This window comes from Pteropus alecto, unplaced genomic scaffold (genome assembly GCF_000325575.1).
Source record: "Pteropus alecto unplaced genomic scaffold, ASM32557v1 scaffold71, whole genome shotgun sequence".
Taxonomy (NCBI): domain Eukaryota; kingdom Metazoa; phylum Chordata; class Mammalia; order Chiroptera; family Pteropodidae; genus Pteropus; species Pteropus alecto.
In genome coordinates, this window is record NW_006433024.1 from 19714668 (window position 1) to 19733157 (window position 18490).

Consider the following 18490-nt stretch of genomic DNA (forward strand, 5'->3'; position numbering starts at 1 on the left):
AAGAAAAAAAACATGTATCAAAAACAGGAATAAAGAATGGTAATAACTACATTCCTATCAACAAGTACCTCAAATGGAAAAGAATTAAGTGCTCCAACCAAAAGACAGAGCGCCTGAATGGATAAGAAAACAAGCCCTTTAGATATGCTGCCTACAAGAGACCCTTCAGATTAAAAGACACACAGAGACTAATAGGAAGGGGATGGAAAATGATATTGCCTTGTTGGACCTAGAGGGTATTGAGCTGAATGAAATGAGTCAGATAGAGAAAGACAAATATTGCATGATTTCGTGTACATGTGGAATCTAAAGAACAAAATCAACAACAACAACAAAAGCAGAAATAAACTCATAGATACAGAGAATATTTAGAAGGCTACTAGATGGGAGGGGGTTGGGGGACGGCGAAAAAAAAGGCAGAGGGATTAAGAGGTACAAATGGATAGCTGCAGAATAGACATGGAGATGTAGAGTGTAGCATGGGGAAGATGGTTAATAATGTTGTAATAAATATGTAAAGGGAAAAGGGGGACTGGATTTAGTGGGGTGATCACTTTGTGAGTTATGTGGATCTCTGATCACTATGCTATACAACTGAAACTGGTATATTATTATACGCCAACTAGAATTGAAAAAAACTCATTGAATTGTACAATGTAAATACAAGTAACTGTCTATTATATATCGGTAAAGAAAAAAAATTAAGAAACTGAAGTGAAGAAAAGCAAAATGTTTCTTTTATTATTTTTTAAAGTTATACACTGAAATATTCTATATTAAAGAAGGAATAAGAGTTCAAAATAAAAAAAACTTGCATTATATAATAATTGACACATTTTTAAAATTTATTTTCCTTTACTTGTAAAATATTTTGGAAAATAAATATTACCTCAAAAAAGAAAAAAAAAAGTACAAGGAGGATATACTGAAAACTCAGCACAGTAGAGAAAGCAGAGAATACAATCCAGGATGCAGTCAAGGAGGGTTACACAGGATATTGGTAATGATCTATTTCTTAAACTGGGTGGTAGGAATATCGATGTTTCCTTTTTAAAATTTATAACAAATAATTTATTATTTAAAATATATTAAATATTCCATGAGTTTAAAAATGAAAGAAAAAGAGCTCTGCCTCTAGTTAGTAAGATATTACAATTTAAAAAGTTACATATGTAGGGTTCAAGAAGTGCAGAAAGGCACTTTTTTTCAATCAGAGAGAAGTGCACTGGGCTAGAAAGAATACTTACATCCCCAACTCTCTGCTCTGCTATTATTAACTAGCTGTGAAATCTCAGAAAAGTCTTTTAATCTATGGGCCTTTAGTGTTCTCATGCATAAAACAAGGAGTTTGTATCAACAACTCTCCCACCTCTAAATTTTATGAAGCAGTACTCTACAACAACTAATTATGTATAATAAACAGCATGCTTGCAATTCCAAGTTCTTCAGTACTAAGATATCTGTAGCTAAAGTTAAATGTTTGGAAAGTCCTCTACTTCAGTGGTAAAAATCTTAAAGCCCCATTCTCTATGGCCCTTGGTTAAATTACTACAAAGGAATGGTAGTTTGCTTTATGCTAGAATCACAGAGGTAGTGCTAATCTGCAACCATAGTTTCCATGCATGTAGGTTCTACCGTCATTTTCCTTTTTCAGGTAGCCTAATCCTGGTAGAATATATTATGTCCCCAGGTCAAAAAGTAGGGATTAACACAAGTCACTCAAAAACCAAAATTTTAATTATTAGATTCTTGTGTCTGGCAAATAAAGTCATGTGGTAAAACATAAAAACACTGATTCAAGAAGTCAGAAATATGAATTTTATTTCCTTCTCCATACACATAGTATTGAGAAGAAGAGTTTCTGAGTCATTTAGTCACATCTAGCACAATTTATGGCACCAAGTAGTCAATATCACACTCAGGGCAGGCCTTTCTATGATCTGTACTCAGGGTGCCACACCCAGCTGAAGTTCTGTCAATCATCACAGAAAAGTGATACATGAAAAGCCCATGACAGATGGCTTCACTGAAGAATTCTACCAAACATTTAAAGAATTAACACCAATCCTCCTGAAATTCTTCCAAAAACTGAAGAGAGAACACTTCCAAGCTCATTCTATGAGACTAGTATTACCCTGATACCAAAGCCAAAGACACAACAAGAAAAGTACAGACCAATATCGCTGATAAATAGTAATGTAAAAAATCTTAACAAAATATTAGCAAACCTAGCTCAACAGCATATTAAAAGGCCATACATCTTAACCAAGTGGGATTTATTCCTGAAATGCAAGGATGGTTCAACTTACTGAAATTAATCGATGTAATACACCATGACATTATTCTTCATTAAAAGGACAAAACCCACATGATCATCTCAATTGATGCAGCAGAGCATTTGACAAAATTTAACACCCTCCATATGATTAAAAAATACAATCAAACTAGAAACAGAAAGAAATACCTCAACATAATAAAGGGAATTGATGAAAAGCCCACAGCTAATATCATACTCAACGGAGAAAGACTGAAAGCTTTTTCTCTAAGATCAGGAACAGGGCAAGAATGCTCATGCTAGCCATTCCTATTTAATACAGTATTGGAAGTTGTAGCCAGAGCAATTAGGCAACAAAAAGAAATAAAAGTCATCTAAACTGGAAATGAAGAAGTAAAATTATCTGTTTGCAGATGACAAAATCTTATGTATAGAAAACCCTAGAGGTTCCAAAAAAGAAAACTGCTAGGATAAATGAATTCAGCAGTTTCGAGATATAAAATCAACACACAAAAATCAGTTGTTTCTAAAAACTGACAATGTACAATCTGAAAAGAAAATTAAAAAAAAAAAAAAACTCCACTTACAATAGCATCAAAAAGAATAAAATAATTAGGAAAAACCCTAAGGAAGGAAGTGAAAGACTTGTACACTGAAAACTACAAAACAATGCTGAAAGAAATGAAAAAAGACACAAATAATTGGAAAGACATCCATGTCCATGGATTGGAAGACTTAGTATTATTAAGATGTCCATACTACCAAAAGTGATCTATAGATTCAACATACTTCCTATCAAAATCCCAATAGCATTTTTTGAAGAAATAAAAAAATTCATCCTAAAATTCATATGGAATTTCAAAGGACTCTGAATAGCCAAAACAATTTTGAAAAAGAACAATGTTGGAAGACTCACACTTCCTAACTTCAAAACATATTATAAAGCTACAGCAATCAAATACAGTGGAGTACTGTAATTAAGACAATTAGACCAATGGAATAAATTAGAGAAATCAAAAACGAACCCTCATATATAGGGATGAATGATCTTTTATAAAGGGTGCCAAGACTACTCAATGGAGGAAGGCCAGTCTCTTCAACAAACTGAAAAAACTGGATATCCACGTGCAAAATAATGAAGTCAGACCTTTATCTTAGACCACATGTAAAAATTAACTCAAAATGATTAAAGACATAAATGTTAAGATCTAAAATTGTAAAACTCCTAGAAGAAAACATAGAGGAAAAGCTTTATGACATTGGAATGGGCAATGATTTCTTAGATATGATGCCAAAAGCAAAGGCAAGAAAAGCAAAAACAAACAAAGGGGACTATACCAAACTAAAAAACTTTTGTGCATCAAAGGATACAACTTTGTAGACAACCTACAGAATTGAAGAAATATCTGCAAATCATATATTTGATAAGGAATTAAAATCTGGAAAATATAAAGAACTCTTATAAACGAAAACCCAATTTTAAAAATGGGCAAAAGAGTTTAGTAGATATTTCTCCAAAAATTATATAAATGGCCAACAAACTCATGAAAAGATACCCAACATCACTAATCATCAGAGAAAGGCAAGTCAAAACCACAGTGAGATATTGCCTCACACACATTAGGATGGTTACTATCAACTCCTCCTCCCCCAAAAAATAAAACAGAAAATAACAAATGTTGGCAAGAATGTAGAGAAATTGGAAACTGCTGAGATTGTAAAATGCTGCAACTTCTATGCAAAACACTATAGAGGTTGCTGAAAAAATTTAAAATAGAATACCATATTTCCATCCAATCCAGCAATCCCACTTCCATAGAATGCCAATTCTACCTAAAAGAACTGAAAGCTGAGATTAAAAGAGATTTGTACACCCATGTTCAAAACAGCACTATTCACAACAGCCAAGACGTAGAAGTAACTCACATGTCTATCAAAGGATGAATGGGTAAACAAAATGTGGTATATACATATAATGGAATATTAGCCTTAAAAAGGAAGGAAATCCTGTCACATGCTAACAATATAGGTGAACTTTAAGGACATTAAGCTAAGTGAAAAAGCCAGTTACAAAGAGACAAATACTATATGATTCCACTTATATGAGGTATCTAAACTAGTAAAATTTATAGAAACAAAGTAGAATAGTGGTTATCAGGGGCTGGGGGAAGGGAGAAATGGAGAGTTGCTTAATGAATACAGTTTCAGATTTGCAAGATGAAAAAGTTCTGGAGATCTGTTTTACAACAATGTACTTAATCATCCTAAATTTCAGACTTCTGACCTCAAGAACTGTAAGAATAAATGTCAGTTGTTTTTAGCCACCAAATTTGTGGTAATTTGTTACATGCAGCCATGGAAAACTAATACAACACTGTACATATTTGAGGGCACATAAAAATTTTCTGTAAGGGTCCACAGAAAACTGTTAACCATGGCTATTTCTAAGAAGTGTGTCTAAGGGGCTAGCTAAAGAACTTTTCACTTTAATATGTAGCGATGCCTTGTTTTTATACACTCTTCAGTATTTTTATAATATTTTTAAAAGCTCCAACTTGGAACCTCGAAGCTGGTTCAGTCTCTACTCATCCCATAAGCTAAGCCTCACTTCTGCCCTCTTAACAGTTTCTGGGCACCATGTACTTTTGAAAGAAGGAACTGAGTCTTATTTATTACCCCGGCATCTAGCAGAGTGATTTTGACTCTAATATATAATTCCTAAAACAGCATAATTTCACCAAATAATAGAAGTCTTAAATATACAATATGTTCCTTGAGTTGTTTATAGAATTTTATATGTTGAATGTGTATTTCAAATGAGTCAGGAAAAAATATATTCCATATGTTTAATGGAACTCAGAAGTACAATTTTTTCAAAGTGAAAATTCGCTTAGTAATAGATTTTGAAATTTTATAAGATTTTTGACATTGTTTTCTCAATTATCTACTTTTTGATTATAAAATCCATTAAGAGAGTAATTTTAATTTTAGAATCTTTCACTTTGGCAAAGCCATAGCAGTAGAACAGCTGCTTGGCAACAAATCTTATTGTAGTGACTTCTGGTCAATTAAATTCAATCTAAATCTGACACACTGGGCTCTGCGTTAGACAGACCTGAGTTCTAAAACTTGCCCTGTCACACACTGAGTCTCAGTTTCATTATCTATCATAACAGTACAATCTTCATATGGCTCCTTATTTAACAGACACTTCTAAAGCATTATGTGCCAGGCTCTATATTAAGCACTTCATATGTACTAACTCATTTAATTCTCCTAACTCTAAGTTGATATTATCATCCCCATTTCACAGAAGAGTAAACTGAGGCGTAGAAGTTAAATAATGTGACTATGGTATTCAACTAATTGTTGTTGTGAAGATTAAATAAGATTTTGTCTTATATTTGTTAAGAATCCCTCCAAGTATCCATATTATTCCCCTACTCCAAAAGTATACGAGTACTTGTCAGATTATGTAAGGTTACTCTGTGGTAGGTACTCAACTATGTGCTGAGTACAGACTGCACAATACAGTAGCCTGGGAGCAAAGTACTATGAAGGTATAACAGGGTACCTAATCTAGACTGGAGGGTCAGGGAAAGTCTCCCTGAGAAAGTCCTATTTTTTAAGGCTGAGCACTGAATGAAATTAATATGAATTAGCCAGGCAAAGGCAAAATGTATAGAGATAACAGGGGATGTTACAGGCACGTGTGTGAAAGTCTGAAAGAGCTAGGCAAGAGTAATAAACGGAACTGTAACTCATGTGGTCAAAGGGGCTGAGAGAGGGACAGACAGATCATATAAACCCAGTGACTCTATGCAAGGAAGTAGTACCAACAGAGTGTCTGGGAAATACAAAGCACTTAGGAAATGGTAGCTATCATTATTGTTATTATTATAAGCATCATCTCAGAGTAATTTAGGGATTTTAGATTGACTTCAGACTTAACCAAACCCACATTTCAGCCCTCTGGTCGAAGAAAGGCCTAAGTCAGCTTAGAGCTCTTAGAACCAAGGAAGGCACACTTCCTCTGGTTTAAAGCAAGCTGCTTTGGGTGTACGAGCACTTTATTTCCTTTTATCCTATAGAAAGAAAATTTACGATTAAACAAGTAAATGCCATTTCATAATACTGAAAGAGACTGTCCATATTTTGTTTGAAGGAATCTCCCATATTAAACATTGCTCAAAATAAGCAGGCAGTCCTCTAAAGCATAAGAAACTTTTTATTTACTGCACAGAGAGATTCTGGATATAGAATTTGTTCTTTACTTCCAAATGAAGCACTTGTGCTAGTTCTAGTCTGGGAGATTTTCAAGAGAATTTTTTTTTTTTTTTTTTTAAAGGAATGCACCACATTTTTAAAAAGGACCAAAAGAAAAGTGTATCATTATAGTACTGAAAAAATTCCTAAAATTTACAAATGAGAGACTTCATACTCCAAGTGCATAAGGACATAAAATGATAAAACAGCCAAGTTTGCCAGGTATCAGAGGTTTATCCCTAAAACACCAATTATTTTAGGTAACTTTTTTTTTCATATTAATCTAAGAAAATACATAAGTCTCTTAGTCTTCTTAAACAAAGTATACTGATAATCGTTTAAACTTTTCAGGATAATCCATTAGAGCAATCAACACATCAATACCCTTGAGATCTATGGCCATAGAGGTATGATAGACTCTTGCACCAAAACTAAATGATTCCAATTTGGCTTTTTTGAATTTTAATGTGTTATATTTTGTAGCTTTCTTTCCTCAACCTCTGTGATCAAGCTAGCACTTGTAGTTAGCTTGTAGCAGTGCCACCAGCTGGATCTATATGAGCGAAGTCAATAAAATTTGTGATACTTATTTAGGCTGCTGAAAAGACGTTTTTGGTTTATTGCCTGGGAGTCAACGTTCAGATAAATAAAATGCTACTTTTAAGTCTTATGATTAAAAAAAGGAAAAAAGACATCTGCATTAAACAAATGAATTTCACGTCAAGAAATACTTGAGACTACTCAACTTTTTTCTCATCTTTATAGAAAGGATCTAAAAGTCACTTTCATTAATAACACACCTCTAAGAAACATAATCAAGGCATCAAAAAAGTAGGTTTATCTAAAAAAAAAAAATCATGTTGAAAGAGACACGAGGTCATAATGGCTTATCTGACATCATCTCTATGCCAAAAATGTATGACCATTCCAACTGAGTCAGAATTTATGCTTTGAATGCATCTCTAAGCAAAGATCATATCCCAGGAACAAGCAACTATTTACCAAGTCATGGTAAACAATATTTTCTGTGGCACTTAAAAAGTGTTATCAGGAGAAGAAAGTTAGATCTCAGTAAAAAGTAAATTACAAAAAAGACTTTTGTTTGGAACATAAATTTCCTCTAAAAACTGGGGAAAACTGTATGAATTCATGTTTAGCTTAATATAAACAGACAGACATGGAAACAACTATGTGTATGTACATATTCATGGGTCAGTACACATACATATATTAGCTCTGTCCACTGAGAGGGCCTAGGAACAATGACACCCCAGGAATGAGCAAAATGAGCACCCAGATCCTGGTTTCTATGTACCACTGTCCAATAAAAGGAACCAGGGCTACTTGGAGAAATGGCTGATTCTAAGGTTGGGGCAGAGAAAACACAAGATGAGCCTGAAGCTTCTTGTAGAACCAGAAATTTACTCAAATTAACTGAAAATGTATATGCACACTAAAACCTGTATACAAATTTGTATAGCAGCTCTGCTCATAACTGTCAAAAACTGGAAGTGCCCAAGATATCCTTCAACAGGTGAATGGATAAACCATGATACAGCTATACAGTGTTATATTATTCAGCCAAAAAAAAGAGCTATCAAGCTACAAAAAGACATGAGAATGTTAGATATTGCTAAATGAAAGAAGTCAGTCAGAAAAGGGTATATATTACATGATCCCAATTACATGACATTCTGGAAAAAGGGCAAAATTATGTAAACAATAAAATGACCAGTGGTTGCCAGGGATGGAGGAGAAGGGAAAGGGTGAATAGGTGAAGTACAAGGAATGTCCAGGGCAGTGAAACTATTCTTATGAATTTGTAATGGTTGGATAAATGACATTATGCACTTATCAAAAGCTACAGCACTTTACAACATAAAGAATGAACTTTAATGTATGCAATTTTTAAAATTAGGAGGTTGGGGGATCCCAGAAAAGAATGCAGACTGTGACAAAAGAATCTAACTGTATTACAAATGAAATAGCCTCCCTGCAGGAGGTGGGTGAAAAGGTGTCGACCTAGGTAAATTTCGGAAATGTATAGAGTCTGTAAGACTAAAGGCAAAGGAACTGCACATAAGCACTGTATTCTAGTTGATAAAGTTGTTTCCTACGGGAATATGGGTTAACAATTTTGATACTGCTATACATGTATACTGGAATTGAACAATTTAGTAAATGGATTGGACAGTGAGTGGTGAAAGCTAGATTTCTTTCTCACTGTTGAAGAGTGGATATTCAGATATCAGCAAGGGGAAAAGTATAGAATGACCTATGTGTAACAGATCAGAGCTGGAGATACCAGCAAGAACTAGTGTTTAACTTAATGTAGTTACAGATGGCTACATATAGAAATATTTCTAAACACATCTATATACCTCAGTTAGCACATACATATTTTTTTTGCTTTGTTAGCTGAAAGGACTTCAGAGAAACAAAAATCCAGTAGCAGAACACTTAGTTCCCAGATCTTGGTTTCTTATACCATTTTCCAATAAAAGGAACCAGAGCTTCTTGGAGAAATGCTGGTTTTAGCACTGTGACAAGAAATATACAAGATGAGCCTGGAGCCAGTAAGAAAATGCTAAAAAATAATAATAATAATTAATAAAACAATACACACACACACACATACATACACACTCACACTCTGATGTGTGGGTATATTAAAGGGGCAGAGAAGCCAACTGAAAAAGCTCTCAATAGACAAAGCTGGAACAATTTGAGCAACAAAACACGGCAGTGAAATATGACTAAAAATATAAAATAAATATCCTTTAATCCATGCTGATATAAATATCTGACTAAATTTTAAAATGATGAGAGATAAATTTCCCACGCAGAAGAATTCCAAATAAATTATGTAGATACTCTACCCTAAAGGACAGGGAGCCCTTAAATGTGGGCTGCACATCGTTAATTCCTTCCAAAGAGGAGAGCATGGAAAAGGGAAAAAAGTAACTTTACAGTGGAGAAACCTGACAAACACTACTTCAGGGAGGTGATCGAAGTCAAAATCAACAGCCATAAATCATGTTGATAGTACGTACTCTTGGTATATGATGAAAATGACACTTTATCTCTGTGATCTTCCTCCCCAAAACCCACACCCCAATCTAATCATGAGAAAAATGTCAGACAATTCCAACAGAGGGACATCCAACAATATACTTCATCTGTACCCCTAAAAACTTCTACAGATTTGAAAGTTTTTAAAAACTGAAAAAAATTAAAGTAGGGGGATGGGGTGCCAGATCTTCCTTCCCTCCCAGTTGACATAAACATTAAAGCTACTACTTTTCCAGTTTTCTTAAAGACTTTCCAAATTCATCTGCTAAGATACTGCTCATATCCAAAGACACAGTAACAGAGCTGGCTTTAGTTATACAGTCTTTATCATATAGAGAAGGCTATGATGGGTTTAGCCAATTTTGTTCAACAAATATTTTTTGACCACCTTTTTGTTACAAGCATTGTTTGAGGCACTGAGGTAACCTCACAGATTGAAGAGGGGGAAAATCTGTGCTCTGCTTTCATTTCTGTGAGGAAATCGGACAATATACAAGCAAACAATAAACGACCTCTCAGATAGCAATAAATGCTATGAAGTAAATAAAGAAGTAAAGTAAAAGTGACCAAGAGGACTACTCTAATTGGGAGCTTATAAAATGCCTCTTTAAGAAGATGACATTTGAGTTGAGACCTGAGTAGAGCCTGAATACAAAGACAGGATTGAGGTAGGGGTAAAACAGAGTGGGAAGTTTTAGGAAGAGAACAGCAAACTGAAAGGCCAAAAAGAATGAACTTAATGTTTGAGCTATTTCAAGTAGACAGGGCAACTGCCCTGACAGGAATGAACTAAGTAACACATCTTGAACTCTAGAGGTAAAGAATATGAGAATCATTTAAGAATCGCAAACCTCTCCAACACTGACTACCAGGAATCCATCAATAATAATTAGATCAAAATCTTAATTTTATGCTCTCCCTCCACTGTCACAGCTGTCTATCTCCCATATGGTAAATACTGTATATTGAACTGCCCCATCTTCCCTCTAAAAACTACCATGCCTATCATCTATATTTCATCATATCTCTGACAGAAGTATTAATAAAACAAAGATTCCACCCAGAAATTGCTCCTGAATTCTCCTTAACAGATCTCATTACTTCATATAGTACAACCTTATATTAAAAGCAAAAACCCTGGAGACAGACTAACTTGGGTTCAAATTCAGGTTCTATCTATTGTATGATCTTCAACAAGTTTCAAAACCTTTCTAAGACTCAGTTTCCTCATCTGTAAAAAGTTGTGAGGATTATAAATGATAAAATGTGGCAGCCAGTGAATATTCAATAAATGTCAGCCACTGCTGGTAAAAGTAATTTGAGCATTAATTTTGTTCAAGAACCAGAGCTAGGCCAGAGGGATTACAGAAACTACAGTTTGCTAGAGCAAATTGTTTGGGAGATAAAATTGTCAAACTCTCTTAGGTCAGAGGCTTTGTCTTTTTCTGGTTCACTAGTCTATTCCCAGACTCTAGAACAATATTTAACACACAGTAGGCACCAATTTCAATATTTGTTGAATGAACAAATAAGACTCCATTAAGTCAAAGGAGCCTAAGAGAGCCTGGCTTTACTCCAATATAAAGAAAGTTTTCATTCCCCATCAAGATTCCCCAACAATATCCTAAGGCATTGTTAAAGATGTTTATTATTTTTAATTGCCTCCCCAAAACCTAGGACAGTGTTCATAATATTAAGGTATTCAAATTTATTGCAATTAAAACTCTGCTGCCAAAACTGAGCTGTCAGTTGTAGAAGGCTATAGCACTATTCATAATTCAAAGTTGATGATCAAAACTTTGAAAGTAATAAAGTTACATTAATTGTTATGAAATACCTTTGCTTGACATTGCCTGAATGAAAAGACTTCTAAAAATTTGTGTAAAAAATTTTTTCTCATGAGTTTACCAGCTAGGTTTAATTTATACTGGCAAAAATATATTGATTTCACCTTTCTCTATATCATTAAATTTTATAAAACCAACATCACAGTTTGTCCAGTCACTTAAGGAAAGTCCAAACCTTTTAGATTTCTTAAAATTTTCAAAAGATTAGTAGCTTAATTTATTAGCTCTTTAGGTCAAAGAAGGACTTTTCAGGGTAATGAAAACGGAGACAGGAATTCACCTCTCCAAAAATGAATTTTGAATTACTATAATTATGTATAAAATAAGACAGGCAGTATTTCTGGGCCAAGATTTGATGCCTTGGTTCCCATGAGAATTAAATTAGAGCCATGCATAAATTTGGGGCAAGTTCTGCAAAAACCACTTCATCCTCTATTGATGCTGAATGAAAAACTCATTGTTAAGATTCATCAACGCGAATGTTTTCTAACACTCAGTAGCCACTCTGGCAACATCACTTTCATCATTTTCAATTCCAGAAACAAAACAGGATGCATTTAAATCCTGCCTGACAATTACCACGATTGCAGGGTAGCTATCTCAACAGTCAAGAGTAAGAGCTAAAACAGTAAGAATCTAGTTCACCGAGCCCCCACCTTAAAGTGCCAAGCTGTGTTTAACCTAAACTGCTGGCTATTGTATTTGATCCTCAAACCTTCAGAAGTGGAAAGATACCTGAACTCTACAGGCGCATCTGCGAGAGAAAGTAGGCGTAAGGGCGGAGCGGTAGGATCAGAATTGTTAAAATCGCAGCAAGCCGGTAGGGACACAGGTGCGCAGGCAGGCCCCAGTACCGCTGTCCCTGTCACGCTCTGAGGCGATCAGGCCCTGCACAATCACCACGGCCCTCACAGGCTCTTATTCACTCATTCATTCATTTAACAATTACGCGATGGGCACCGTTGCCGGGCCGTTTCGCAGGGTCCCCGCCCCAGTCCCGGAACACCCTCAGCGGCCAGGCGCGGCCCTGTGCCTCCCGCATCCCTCAGAAGCTGCCGCCCGCACCCTGCTGCGGCGCGCTCGGGTCACCCAGATCCCGGTCCCGGCCTCCGCAGCTCACGAGCGCCCACGCCCCACGCCCTCCCAGCCGCGGGTCCCCCGGCCTCCGCCCCGCTTCGCCGCTTCAGACCCGCCGGGTTCGTGGGGCGAGCGAGGCGCGCGTCTGTCGAGGCCTCCCGCCCGGGATTCAGGGACCCTCGGCGCGCGCGACGCCGGGATCTCAGGGCCGGGGTTGGTGGGTCGAGCCCACCTCCCACTCACCTCCGCCGGGTCAGAACCGAGGGGCCTGCTCTAAGCCGTTTGAAACCGCTTGGGCCGCCGCACACCCCGCAGTGTCCTCGTTGTTTATTGGTTCTCGGCGGACCGCCCATCGCCCTGTTATTGGTCCATTTGAAGGGACTGTGGGCACGCGCCGCCCGCAGCCTTAAAGGGGCCGCGCGCAGCCGTGTTTCCTTGGGGACTCGCGCTGCCTCCGCGGGTGGGAATGGGGTCGCTGGAGCGAAAACTGTAGACCACCCGGGAAATATATTGCGAAAGGTGTGTAGCAAGTTAGTTGTGCGTTCTCGACCATCAACATGTTTGCTTTGTTTAATTACAGATATTTAAGCTGCTATCAACACCTGGCAATTTTTTAAAAAGTCATTTCATTTACCAAATAATGTTTGTGCAGCTAAATGTGTGGGGGAGACAAGAGAAGCAGCTGGGATATAGTGGAAGGAGCAGTGAATGGAGCAGGATGTTAGAGTCCAGTCTTGGACCTGCTCTAAGGAAATCACTTTCTTAATCCGGAGCTTAGTTTCCTCATCTGTAAAAGGGGATAACGATGTTTTCCTTACAAGCTTAACGTGAAGATTTAATATAACTAATTGTCTAGGAAAGTCCTTTGAACGCTAACCCATTCTGCAAAAGCTTTAATACTCCTGTTATTTATAAAAATGAAAGACTTGGTTAATATGATCTCTAAAATTATTTTTCAGCTGTACATTCAGTTTTCCTATGGATAAGATCACGGTCTTACTTCCAAGGAATTTGCAGACTACACTGGTCAGAGGAATGAGACATATAGTCATTAAAATTCAAAGCAGTATGAGACTATATAAAAGAAAAGCTGTAGATACTTAGCGATGGGAGAAATTTGATGAGGGATCTGTGAAGGGGATGGACTTTTTATTTGAGATTTAAAGGACATGTAATTACCTAACAGGTTAAAAAATGGAAAGGGAATGGGTAAAAGTAATTAAACAAGCATTTTTTTAATCTATCGATTTGGCAAAGATGGAAAAGTTTAACAACTTTTTGTTATCCAAGATTTTAAGAAACAGATACTCAAACTGACTGTTCGTGAGGGTATTGTAGGGTTCAGGAGCCAGTCTCCCCAGAAGGTACCACTAACTAGCATGCAGATTATTTTGAGCTGAAAACAATTAAAGCCCAACAAATACAGGAAGAATTTTTTTTTTTTACCTTCCCCTAAAGAGATTCAGATGAAAAAGCATGCTTCAGGAAAGGAACCTTAAATATTCACCTTAACATGTATGAATGAAGTGTGGCAGACTGGGAGGATCCAAGCAAAAATCTGTTCTGCTAGATTCTCCTTTGTCCCATTGTTTCTGGGTGGCCCTGTAAGAATTTGTTTGCCAAATGTTTGTCCTTTCTCATCTACCTGTGAATTGCCTACCTCCCCCTCCTTAGTCCAAAATGACCTGTATAACTCATTTTGTCTCATTCTCTTTGTAATTATGTTTATGTGAATTCCCTGTGAACATGTATTAAAATTTGATTTTCTCCTGTTAATCTGCTATATGCCATTTGAATTATTCCACCAGCCAGAAGAACTAAAGAAGGGAAAAATTTCCCAGACAGTATACTTGGTGCAAACTTTTAGAAGGATGAATTAGTAGTTACTAAAATGTAAAATGTACATAATCTCTGGCCCAATAACGCCACTGTTAGGAATTTGTTCTATGGATCTATCCAACTATGAAAAAAAAGTCCAAAGATATTCACTGCTTAATCTAGAGGAAAAAAAAAAAAAAAACCCTGGAAATTACATGTCCATTCATAGGATACTTATTATATAAATTATGGTACATGCAACTGTTAAAACAAATGTGGTTAATCTGTGCTGGTGTAGAAAATGCACAAACTTTATTTGATTGAAAAAAAGTAAGTTGCAGAAAAGCACATATGGAATGATTCTATTATGGTTATAAATATATGTGTATCTGTGTGCATGTCTGAAAATGGTTAAAAACAAATCCTGGAATTTCAAGACACTAGTGGGGGGCTTGATAGGGAGGGAAACGATTTACCATTGACGTTATTATTTTTTTAATAGAAGGAGCAGGGAGAATGTCTAGTAGCCGGAAAAGCAAGAGCAAGGGCACAAAGACAAGAAAGCACATTGTATGCAGGGAATTGAACATGTGGATTTGATTTTAGAACAGGATTCATATTAGGAAGTAGTGGGACACAAACTTGAGAAAGTTGAAAACAATGCTTGTAGGGTCTTGAGTACTAGGGTAAGGAATTTGTACTTTAGGAAATGGGGAGCTGTTGAAGGTTTCTAAGCAAGGGAGTAGCAAAATCAGAATTGCACTTTGAGAAAAATAATTAGCTTGATTGTCTAAAATGGGTTACAGTTGAGAGCTGATTTAGGGGTTCGATGTGAGGTAACAGCCCTGGAAATGATGAGAACAGATTCAAGAAAGAATGAAGGATTTGGCAATCAACCAGATTAGGTGTAAAAGTGAGGGTGGGGCCATTTAGGGAAATGAGTCAAAGAGTGTGCTGGGGTTTGAGACTAGGGACTGGGAGGCGGTAATTGCCCAAATGGAAGTAGAAAGTCAGGAGAAGCCAGTCTCTAAAGGATGGCAAGGAGGTTAGTCTTAGACCTGTTTATTCAGGTATCGGTGAGACATTCAAATGGAGTAGTCTAACTAGGCCTAGGAAATAAAGAATGAGAGCTAGCAGAAGAGACTAGAGCTCACATGATACAGATTTGGGAATCACCTCTGTAGAGTGAAAGATGAACTTGTGGTAATGGATGAGACCAGAATGAGAAAGTGAAGAGAGTGAGAAGATGGGAGCCTGAGGACAGTTGCATAGGTAGGGGAAGGAGAGGAACAAATCAGAGTACAAAGGTCACAGAAACCTTTTAAAAATGGGCTGTGAATATATAGAAATAGTCTTCTCCAAGTTGTTGGCCATTGGCATGTTTACTTTATTTAAATATTATCAGAAATAAATGGAAGATTATATGTAAGGAGAGGGTGATGGTAACCTGAAATGTGCTCAATAAAGCACGTGGGGAGTCTGGGTCACAGAGAGTTTTAGAACAAGATGTCAAAATTCCTTTTTATTTCAGATAGTTTAGGTGCAGCCCTACTACAAGGTGGACAATAGTTGTGTGATCCCATTCATTTGCTCATTTATTAAACAAATATTTATTGAGCACCTAGTATGTACAGGAATTGTTTTAGGAGCTTGGGATAATCAGTGAACAAAACAAACAAACAAACAAATCCCTCCTCTCATGGAGCTCACATTATAATGAGGACACAGACAACACAAATATATGGTATAAGACAATGTGTGCAATGGTAAAAGAAAAAGAATACAAGATAAAAGAGATTTGGAACTGTGATTAGAAAGACTATAATTTTCTAAGGGTGGTCAGAAGTAGGCTTCATTGAGATTGCATTTGAGCAAAGGCTTGAAGGCGAAGGAGTTAGCCCTGAATATATCTGGAGGAAGGAAGTGCCAACCAGAGGGAACAGCTATGTAATGATCCTCAGTTGGGAGCATACCTGGCAGGTTTGAGAAATAGGGAGGCCAGTATAGCTGGAGCAGAGTATGCAGTTGACAGTAGGAGCATAGTAGATAAGGTCAGATAGAAAATAGAGAGGAATGGCAGATCCTGTAGGGTCTTGTAGAAACCTCATACAGCACCTTGCCCATAGTAGGTGTTCAATATATGTTTGGCCAGTCATCTTTTATAGTCCAGGATTATCATGAAATAGCATTTATCTATGTGTTTATTAGAGTGACGTGTGCCTACTTTATTCTAGGGGCCTCTCAGTAGTGCTACACAAGTATTAATAGGGCAGTGAAACCCTTGTGGACATTAGAGATCAAAGTGAACACTATATTATTGCAACCGGAAGCAGGAAACAAACACCAAACATTGTGGTTGCTGAATAACTGTGCTGGGTATTTCTGAAAAGCCTGCTAGGGTTGGGACAGTGCTCATTCCATCAAAATCATAAGCTGCATTCTTCTTGAAACATATCTGCCATGGGACATAGATCCATATATCCAGGCTAAGAGGAACAGCTTCAATGATTAACTTCCTTTCACCTTTCCGTCCAGGTACCCCCTGCATTATTCCTTAGAGATAGCAGTGGGGACATTAACACAGATCTCAAGTGGCTACAGGTTTTAGTGCCTTGACTGGCCTCCAAGACTGCGAAGCCCATCTCAGCTTGCACTTGGTTGCATTTAATACGTGCTGTTTGAATGAAGGAATTAACATCCTTTTTTTTTTTCCTCAGCCCATTTTCCCATAGCCCTCAAATGCAGTCTTTCCAAGAATTTTGACCACAGAAATGTCAGCCCCACCAAAGAGGAAGAAAGTAGAAGGGAGAGATAGGGACCTCATTAGTAGGCTGTCAACAGCATTTTAGGAGCTGAAGGGAAAAACCATTGAGAATGGCAAGATAAGTTCTTAGCTTTTTGTGTCTTATAAGATGAAATAAGTGGATTGTGTAGCTTGGGGCTAACTTCAGCCTTTGGTTTAAACTCAGACCCTTAATTAGGCTGCCTGGATCTGTTTTAACATCATGTCATGGAGTCCAAAGTTGTGAGTTGGAGACTTGACTGGAAATAAAACTCTCTTTCCTATGCTGAGCTCTGTTTAGCCTCTGCCAGCTGGTTAACAGGAGAAAGATCTGGAGAGAAAATGAATGGGTGAGTGAGGGAATGTTTCAAAACAAAGGCTGCCTGAAACATCCCTAACACACATCCTATTAAGTGGACCAGTTGAGTCATCTTCACATATAAAGACAAACTTGTAGACTGTTTCTTAGCTATATAAAGGGCTTAAACCACATTTTAAAAATCATGTCCATAAGTAGAAATAACTAAAGCTTACTAGATGCCCTTGAACCTTGTGCACCCTCAGCTCTTATACATGCTTTTTCTAAGTTTCTATGCAGCACTGACTTTGTTTTATATAGGCCTAGGTTTGGTGAAACCTTCAGCTCATGCCATGGACAACTCTCTACGGGCCACAGAGATCTTTTCATCTTAGCTTCCACAATTTGTTCATATAATATAGCAAGAAGAGCAGTGACTATACTGTGAATATAATTAGCTGGTAAAAATATGCCCAGGCTGTTAGAATTTGACTCATCAGTCCCCTTACTTATCAGGTTTTATATCCAGAGAATCAGACAAGGAATTCTCAACCCTTGTTTTATCCCCAGGATTTCTTGGAAGGAACATAATACAAATTTCAGACTAGAAATGACCTTAGCAATCATCTGGTTTAACCTTTTCATTTTACTCCTCAGGAAAGGAAACTAAGAGCCACCACATTTTTATCACCTGAAAACGCTGTTACTAAATTCTCATTTGCCACCAGCCAAGTTCTTGTCAAGACCTGGGCCATCAGGCCAGCCTGGAGAGAGGTTTACCCTATATTTCAATTTCACACATATCATTGTTAGCAATTGGAATATAACATTTCAGTATCCAGTCAGAAGAACAAAACCCATACTAGGTAACTAAATAAAAGGAACTTAATATAGAAAATCAATAATGAAACTATTAAAAGAGCTGTAAGAGCAATCAAGAGATATGGGGTAACTCTGAGATTAGCAAATTCAGGAAGCTGCTTTCAATTCTAGGTTCTGGAGTGATCAAGGAAGGAATCTAGGAGCCAAGACCACACACCAAAACCTATAAATTC

At 37.0% G+C, this 18490-nt stretch overlaps 1 protein-coding gene across 2 annotated transcripts in view; it reads right to left on the reverse strand.

Moving 5' to 3' along the window:
• The window catches only part of CKAP5 (cytoskeleton associated protein 5), an 87554-nt gene extending 74682 nt beyond the window's left edge, over nucleotides 1-12872 (reverse strand). Inside the window, exon 1 of one of the 2 annotated variants that reach the window (XM_006908096.3) lies at nucleotides 12781-12872. The gene's annotated coding sequence lies outside the window, so the exon portion shown is untranslated. Of the gene's footprint in view, nucleotides 1-8938; nucleotides 8962-12780 lie in introns of those variants that run through there. The other variant, XM_025044071.1, reaches the window with a different exon arrangement.
• Nucleotides 12873-18490: the final 5618 nt, after the last annotated feature.